This window comes from Camellia sinensis, chromosome 9 (genome assembly GCF_055761805.1).
Source record: "Camellia sinensis isolate YWXY chromosome 9, ASM5576180v1, whole genome shotgun sequence".
Taxonomy (NCBI): Eukaryota; Viridiplantae; Streptophyta; class Magnoliopsida; order Ericales; family Theaceae; genus Camellia; species Camellia sinensis.
Window position 1 is genome coordinate 47,823,092 of NC_138969.1, and position 9,087 is coordinate 47,832,178.

Genomic DNA, 9,087 nt, shown 5'->3' on the forward strand with positions numbered 1-9,087 from the left:
ATTACTTTTTTATCAATAAATCTTTTATTTTGCTGATAATATATATATATATATATATATATATATATATAAATGGCAGAAGTAAAGGGCGAGTTGAGCATTTTTTGGGAAAGAACATAAATGACGGGTTTATTGTCTGACTCAAAATTTTAACTTTAATACATAATGATTTATTCAAAAAAAAAATGCTCTAAAAACTATTTAAAAAATGATTTTTGGTGCTAAAATTTTAAAAATATTGTTGATAAATGTATTTTAGGGACAAATAATAATTTCGTATAAAAAAGATTTCCATTTTGAAATGAAAATTTTGATTAAAAAAAAAAGAGAGATAATAATTTATTATTAAATGTCAAAATTTGTCTCTAAAAACAAAACATTAACTCTTTTGACAACTAAAATAATTTTGTCTCAAAAATTTCTAAAACTTTGATTTGCTGTAGTAAGCTATCAAGCCAGTGAACTTGGTGCCACTTTGGACTACACAACAACACTGGTTAGGAATGGCAACGAGTCAGGGCAAGTACAGGGATTACACTCCCTGTCCCTAATTTTTGAAGGTATAAAATTTCTCACCCACTACCCCCCGCCCCCACCCCCACCCCCTAATAGGGATCGGATTTCTCTGACCTCGAAAAATCTCTGACCCTTTTTTTTTGTTTTGAATTTTGCATATCCCATTTTATTTTTTTATTTTTTTAGGCAAATAAAATAATATATATAAAAACATAATCTAGCAATGTCCAAACATAAACATCCAAAAAACAACAACATAACAAACAAGATACAAAACAACACCCACACCGCAAAAAAAAAAAAATCACTTGTGAATTTTGCAAAGTAGCATGCACAACCAACATTATTAGCTAAGTTAACTTCTAAAATCAATAGGCATCTCTCAAAGATATTCTATAGGTTCATCCCCTCAAAATAATCCATGCAACATAATATCTCGATTCTCAAATGTCTAATAAAAAAAAAAGTACCATTAGTTTATTACAATAAGGAACAATAGTTGTTCAAATAAAATATATAACATCAATATTACAACAATAAAACAATATTGTTTCCCCAAAAATCTAATATAACCAACAACTTTCATCGTCTCCTTCAACTTGAATTCATGTTAAATAACTAAAGGAAAAAAAAATATTAATCAATACTAATAATAAGATATAAAAAATGTTAATAATTAAAACAAAAAAGATGGCAACTAACACAAAAGTGCCACACGACTTATCTAAGTCAATCTTATAGCCACCAATTCCAATGTTAAATTTCTTAAAAAGTAAATAATATAAATTAAGTATTAAAATTATTCGATGGTAATATAAAATTGAAATAATAATATGTAAATTTACTTGAGTACATTTCATCTCTGCAGCTCACAACCAACTTTGTATACGTATTTATGCTTCGAATGTGTTTGGATGACGTCTACTACGATGTGGACGCACCAACCTACCACTAGTGCTAAATGTTGACTCAAAAGTAACGGTGGATACAGGAATAGCCAAAATATCCCTAGCTATTGCCTGTAAGGTCGGATATTTTGGTTCATTGGCTTTCCATCAATTCAAATATCAAAACCTGAAGTTCTTGGCAAAATATCATCTTCTAGATAATGGTCCAACTCTGATATTACATTCTTCATTTTTTTATTTCTCTTTCTACTAATAAACAAATCACACTCTAAAAGGGTCTCTGTAACAATTTCTAGATGGATAGAAGATTCACCAACAACATCGGTCTCCATACCAACTCAGTTCTGATACTCTTGCAATAAGTCATAACAAATCTGACAAACCCTATCAATTTCCTCTTCAGCTTTGACTCCAAAAAAAATTTCAAAATAAAACTCCAATACACTCATCTTATACCTAGGATCAAGTACAACAACAACTGCAATAACACCATGTATCACTAACCAATATTTATCAAAATTTTCCACCATTTTTTATGCCATTGTTCTAACCACTTCAATTTCACAAGAGAACCATTGAGACAGTGTCATCCTAATCTCACGTAAAGCTGGGAAACCAACATTGGATGCGGATACTTAATTCTAGAAAATAACTCTGCGATAGAAAAAAAAACATCTTGAACCTCCCACTGATCTTTCTAGTAAACTCTTATTCTTCCTCACTTGGCACGGTCTTATATTGGGGCTCTCTATTTTTCAACCGAGAAAAGACATTCTTATACAATAAGGCAATTTGAAGCATCAAGTATGTTGAATTCCACCTAGTTGCACAATCAAGTTCTAATTTCTTAGTATGTGGATTGCACAATTGATTGACTGTTTCTTCAAATTTTTCTTGTCTTTTAGGTGTTGTTATCCAATAAGCTACACTCTCCCAAATTTTCTTTACATCCACTCGTATGACATCCAGTCCATCTTTGGCAATCAAATTTAAATATGTGCACAACGCATATGAAACAAAGTACCACTCAGCAAAAGCGATGTTTACTCAACTAATCCATAAACATGGTAATCATGACATCATTTGTGGAGCAATTATCAACAGTAACAATAGAGATTTTTCTGTCAATATTCCAGTCCATCATACATTCAAGCAAAGTATCATAAAGAACTTCTTTTGTGTGTTGACATGGAACATAAATAAACCTAAAATACAATATTCACGAACATTTATTAATAACATGCAAATTGAACTGAATAACATAGAACTTTTAAATGATTTTCAAATTTAAAAACATATATCTCAAAATGCGACTTTGCAATGTCCATGAATCATCAATAAAGTATGTTGTGACAGCCATGAATTCTTTCTTTTGATTACTAGCAATCTACATATCAGTTGTGATTGCCACTCTGTCACGACCCAAACCCGGCCCTATGGGTTTAGCACCGTAACCGGCCAGTAATCCGAGATTACCGAAGGCCTGCTTAACAGTAATACAGTAAAACAGAGTACAGGGCCTGGCGGAAGCCAATACAGTAATTAAACAATGTCCAATGAGCTGTGACAGTCTGTATGCCAAAAAGATTTTTCATGCATTCATACATACACAAACAGTACAGTCTATACAGAATTTACAGTCACACAGTACAGGGACCTAATCCCTTGATAACAGTACGGTAAACATTCAGTCTATACAGAACAGTTAGACAGTATGAAGACAGGCGGGGGAAAACAAACAAAACACCCCCAAGCCATAGCATGGCAACTCGGAACCTCGCAGTGAGGCACAAAGGCTGGCTTGACAAAACTGGAGTTACCCTGACGCTCCTAGCTCCGATCTGGTGCCTGTACACCTACATATATATATGAGCAGTGAGCTAAAGCCCAGTGAATAACATAAAGCGTAAAGGGGTTTAGAATGAATGTCCTTACAGTAATGAAAACAGTTCAATTCAATCAGTATTTCAGTTGTTCAGTACAGTAAACAGTCATATGTGGTACATCCATTAGCATAACAGTAACAGTAGGACTTAAAAGACCGAACAGTAATGATGGCCATCAGTCAGTAAACAGTAGTGGTTCCACGAGGGAACCGACAGAGATCTCTGTAACAGTAACAGTAACAGTAAACAGTAGGTACTAAGGATGCCACAGTACAGTTCAGAAATAAAGGACATTCATTCATTCAGTAATACCAGTTCAGTAAACAGTTCAGTTTAGTATTCAAAAGATATCAGTTGAACATATCTTTACACAATTGTTACTCACAGAGTTTGGGCTACGGTATGCTAGAGCGTGTCTCCCCAGTCGCCAACCCTACACAGTTCACAGGTTGAACACACTAAGCTACACAGTTGGGAAATATCATAACTTAATCCCTAATTTTCCTTGGTGTGTTCTACAATGATATCCTCATCAAGATGTCTCAAACTAGGCCTAAGAATGCCTAGGATGGGATGAGGATGCAAAAATACACTTAGAAAACATTTTGCAAACTTTGCTGAAAATAGGAGCCTCGCTCGAGCGAGACTTTCTTAGCTCGAGCGGAAGTCCAAAATCAAAGGCTTCGCTCGAGCGAGGAATCCTTCGCTCGAGCGGTCTGTCGAAACAGTAAAAAAATACTGGATGCTGTGATTTTGCGCGCGATGGTCGCTCGAGCGGAGCCCTGGACAAAGGTTCTCGCTCGAGCGGGGAATCCTTCGCTCGAGCGAGGAAGCCAAATCTGGAATTTCCAGATTTGCCTCCCAAGCTCAAACCAAGCATTCTACCACTCCAAACTCGACCTCTTGGGCCCAAATTCTGGAAAACATAACTAAATTCAATGTATAACAATTTTCAAAGCTCAATTTATGAATTCAAGCCCCAAAGGTGAGTCAATTAAAACCATATTCAAACCCATTTTCAAACCATTTCCAAGAACAATCCTCAAACATGACATGCATGATCTTAAATCATTTTCAAAGCTTTAATGCTGTTTCAAAAGAGTTTAAACCTTCAAAAACAAGATGAACTCATGGGGTACCACGAAATTATGAACATGCATGCACCATTATACCATGAATTCAACTCAAAACTCATTAATTCAAACATGCATGCATGAAATGAGCTTCAATTCACCATTAATGACCCAAATCATGACTTAGCTCTACAATCTAACATGGACCATGCAACAATCAACTCAAAACATGAACAAGAAGACAATGGAGCTACCTTTAGTCTCGTAGTTCAAGAAGGGAGCTCAAATATGCAATCTCCTTAACAATTTCTTCAATTTCCAAACAATTCTACAAGTGAACTCAAAACTCTCACTTCCTCTCTCTCTAAATTCGGCTAGAACAAGAAGAAATGGCTGATGAAATGTTTTGATAAAGCATACACAAGGCTTCAAATATGAGTAAACAAAGGCCCCACTGGATGGCAAAAGCGTAATTACGTCAAACTCTTTAATTAGCTTATTTTAATCTAATTTAATCATACCTAATCAGTTTTCAGGTAAATACACCATAAAATCACATTAATTACGAGGGTCAAGGAACATCAATCGGTTTCTAATTCGGCCGCCGATATGGCCTTCAATTAGCAGTTTAAACATATAAGCATGAATAGATAATCATACAGTCAAACAGATAAAATGCAATTTAACTAACATATACTCAATCAATTCGGTTTCCAATTTCAGTCAGTCAGTTCAGTACTTTAATCAGTTTAATTATCAGTCATAATCAATTCAGTTTAACGGTAATCGATGGTTATCGGTAATCAATCAGTCATAAGTCGGTAAACAGTATGAGGGTTGTTACAGTCTCCCCTCCTTATAAAGAGTTTAGTCCTCTAAACTCGAGTTACCTTCGTTCTGGAAGAAAACAGGATTCAGTGGAAACAGTTCAGGATATCGTTTGGCCATGTCATCTTCCCTTTCCCAAGTGGCATACACGCCACCGTGGTTTTTCCAGTCAACTTTCACTAACGGGATCTCTTTGTTCCTCAGTTTCTTGATTCGTCTGTTTACAATCTGTATGGGCCGTTCCTCGTAAGTGTAGTCATCACTCAGCACTACACGAGTAGGCTCTATTACATGGAAAGGATCCCGAAGGTAGTCTCTCAACATAGAGATGTGGAAGACGTTATGCATGTGCTCCATTTTAGTAGGAAGCGCAACTTGATACGCCACCGGATTGATTTTCTCAATGATCTCGTATGGTCCGACGTATCTCGGTGCTAACTTGCCTTTGACTCCAAAACGAGTCTGGCCCTTCATTGGTGTCACTTTCACAAAAACGTGATCACCCACTTCATACTCTCTGTCCCGTCTTCTGACATCTGCATAACTTTTCTGTCTACTCTGTGCAGTTTTCAGTCTTTGCTGTATCAGTTTCACTTTTTCAGTTGTTTCATACACAATCTCGGGCCCAAGCAAAGGCCCATCTCCAACTTCTGCCCAGCAAATCGGAGATCTACATTTTCTGCCATACAATGCCTCGAAGGGCGCCATACCAATACTCGAATGGTAGCTGTTATTGTAGGCGAATTCAACTAATGGCAGATGACTTTCCCAGTCTCCCTGAAAATCAAGGACACACATTCTCAGTAAATCCTCCAGAGTTTGGATGGTCCTTTCTGATTGGCCATCTGTCTGAGGATGATAGGCACTACTCAGTCTCAGTTCAGTACCCAGTGCAGTTTGTAGGCTTTGCCAAAACCTCGATGTAAACTTCTAATCCCTGTCAGAAACAATAGACACAGGCACTCCATGCAGTCTTACAATCTCATCAATATAGATAACAACCAATTCGTCCGCATTATAGATTGTCTTGACAGGTAAGAAGTGAGCAGATTTGGTTAATCTATCAACAATAACCCAAATTGAATCCATACCTTTTCTGGAGCGAGGTAACCCAACGATAAAATCCATCGTGATATGCTCCCATTTCCACTCTGGTATGGGTAAGGGTTGAAATAGTCCGGCAGGTCGTTGATGTTCAGCTTTGACCTGTTGGCAATGAAGACATTTGGATACAAAATCAGCAATTTCTTTCTTCATTCCCGGCCACCAGAAATTCTGTTTCAGATCTTGGTACATTTTCGTATTCCCCGGATGGATAGACAATTTCGAATTGTGGCCTTCTTGCAGAACTCTTCTTTTCAGTTCAGTATCATTTGGTACACACAGTCTTTCTTGAAATTTCAGTACATTATTCTCAAATTTGAATCCCGGTCTCGGTTTAGATTCTCTTTCTTCGATGATCTTTTTCAAGAAGTCATCCAGTTGCTGTTTCTCTTTAATCTCCTCAATCAGCGCCGGTTGAGCAGAAATAGCAGCTAAGATTCCACCATGTTCTCGTAAAACAATTTCGATTTCAGATTTTTCAAGGTCACAAAGTAACTCTTTCTGCCCTGTAAGCAAACAGGCTAAGTTTCCAATCGATTTCCGGCTCAATGCATCGGCAACGGTATTGGCTTTTCCCGGATGGTACAATATCTGTAGGTCATAATCTTTAATCAGTTCTAGCCATCTCCGCTGTCTCATGTTCAGTTCTTTCTGTGTGAAGAAATATTTTAAACTCTTGTGGTCGGTGTATACTTCACATGTCACCTCGTACAGATAGTGACGCCAGATTTTCAGTGCAAATACTACTGCAGCAAGTTCCAGATCATGGGTCGGGTAGTTCTTTTCATGCGGTCTCAGTTGACGGGAAGCACAGGCAATTACTCTCCCATTCTGCATTAAAACACATCCCAAACCCTTATGAGAAGCATCACTAAATACAGTATAACCATCCGTACCTGAAGGTAAGGTAAGAACCGGTGCAGTCACTAATCGAGTTTTCAACTCCTGAAAAGCAGATTCTCTTTGGTCAGTCCAGTCAAATGATGTCCCCTTCTGAGTTAACTGAGTCAATGGTAGGGCAATTTTGGAGCAATCTTTGACAAATCTTCTGTAATATCTAGCCAGTCCCAAAAAGCTTCGGACTTCAGTCACATTTGTCGGTCTAGGCCAGTTCACTACAGCTTCAATTTTCTGCGGATCCACAGAAATTCCATTTTTGCTAACAACATGCCCCAGAAACATAACATGGTCAAGCCAAAATTCACATTTAGACAGTTTAGCATACAGTTTCTGTTCTCTTAAGGTTTGTAGGGCAAGTCTCAGATGATGTTCATGCTGTTCTATACTTTTGGAGTAAATCAATATGTCATCGATAAATACAACAATAAAGTCGTCAAGGTATGGTTTAAAAATTCTGTTCATGAGGTCCATAAAAGCAGCAGGGGCATTCGTGACTCCGAATGGCATAACTAAAAATTCATAATGGCCATACCTCGTTCTAAAAGCAGTTTTATCAATGTCTTCTGGTTTAACCTTCAGTTGATGATACCCCGATCTGAGATCGATTTTGGAAAACACTTGTGCACCCTGTAACTGATCAAATAAATCATCAATACGCAGTAATGGGTATTTATTCTTTACAGTTACCTTATTCAGTTCACGATAGTCAATGCACAGTCTCAGTGAGCCATCTTTTTTCTTGACAAACAAAACAGGAGCACCCCATGGCGAAGTGCTAGGTCTGATGAACTTTTTGTCTAACAGTTCTTGCAATTGCACTTTCAGTTCTTTCAGTTCAGTTGAAGCCATTCGGTAAGGAGCTTTAGAAACTGGTTGTGTTCCGGGAATCACATCAACGGTAAATTCAATCTCCCTGTCAGTCAAATCTCCTGGAAGATTATCTGGAAAAACATCTGGAAATTCTCTTACTATAGGAACACAATTCACATCAATTTTAACACTATCATCAGTAGACGCAGTCAGCACAGAACACAGATACCCTTTACACCCCTTCCTAATTAATTTAACAGCTTTCACTGACGAAATCAAATACGGAGGAGGTACTACTCCACTCCCATTAAACACAAATTCAGGCAAATCAGGTGGACGGAAAACAACTTGCTTGGTCACACAGTCAATAGTGGCATGATATTTTTGTAACCAATCCATCCCCAATATTACGTCAAAATGATCAATGTTCAATGGCAGTAAATCAATAAACAGATGCATATCCCCAACAATGATTTCACATGCGGGGTACATATAAGCACATGTCATGGACCCTCCTACGGGTGATGATACGGCTAGCAGATAGTTCATAGGTTCTAAGGGTCTATTCAATTTCCGTGAGAAAGCATGCGATACATAAGAATGTGTAGACCCCGAATCAATCAATACATATGCATTTTGTGTACAAATAGAGAGAATACCTGACACAACGGTCTCAGTATTTTGCACGTCTCCCGGTACTAGGGCGAACACTCGACCCTGCCTCATGGGCTCTTTCCCGGTAGCTCTGGGGTTAGGCTTTGGTGCTACAGTTGATGCTGCTGCGCTTGGTGCAGCTTTACTACTGGCTTGTGGAGCAGAGGGGCAGTCTTTAACCATGTGGCCCACCTTGCCACACCTGTAACAGGCTCCAGATATTCTGTAGCAGACCCCCTTGTGCTTCTTGCCACACTCAGGACAGGGTGGTATGAACCCACTCCCTTGGCTGGGGCTAGTTGTCGACCCCGTATTCTGTTTCTTGTTGGCTGGGTTGTGCTTGCCTTTCTTGAATTTGAAACCCTGCCTTTTACCATGCCATTCGGTTGTTGGTGTTTCAGATTGTTT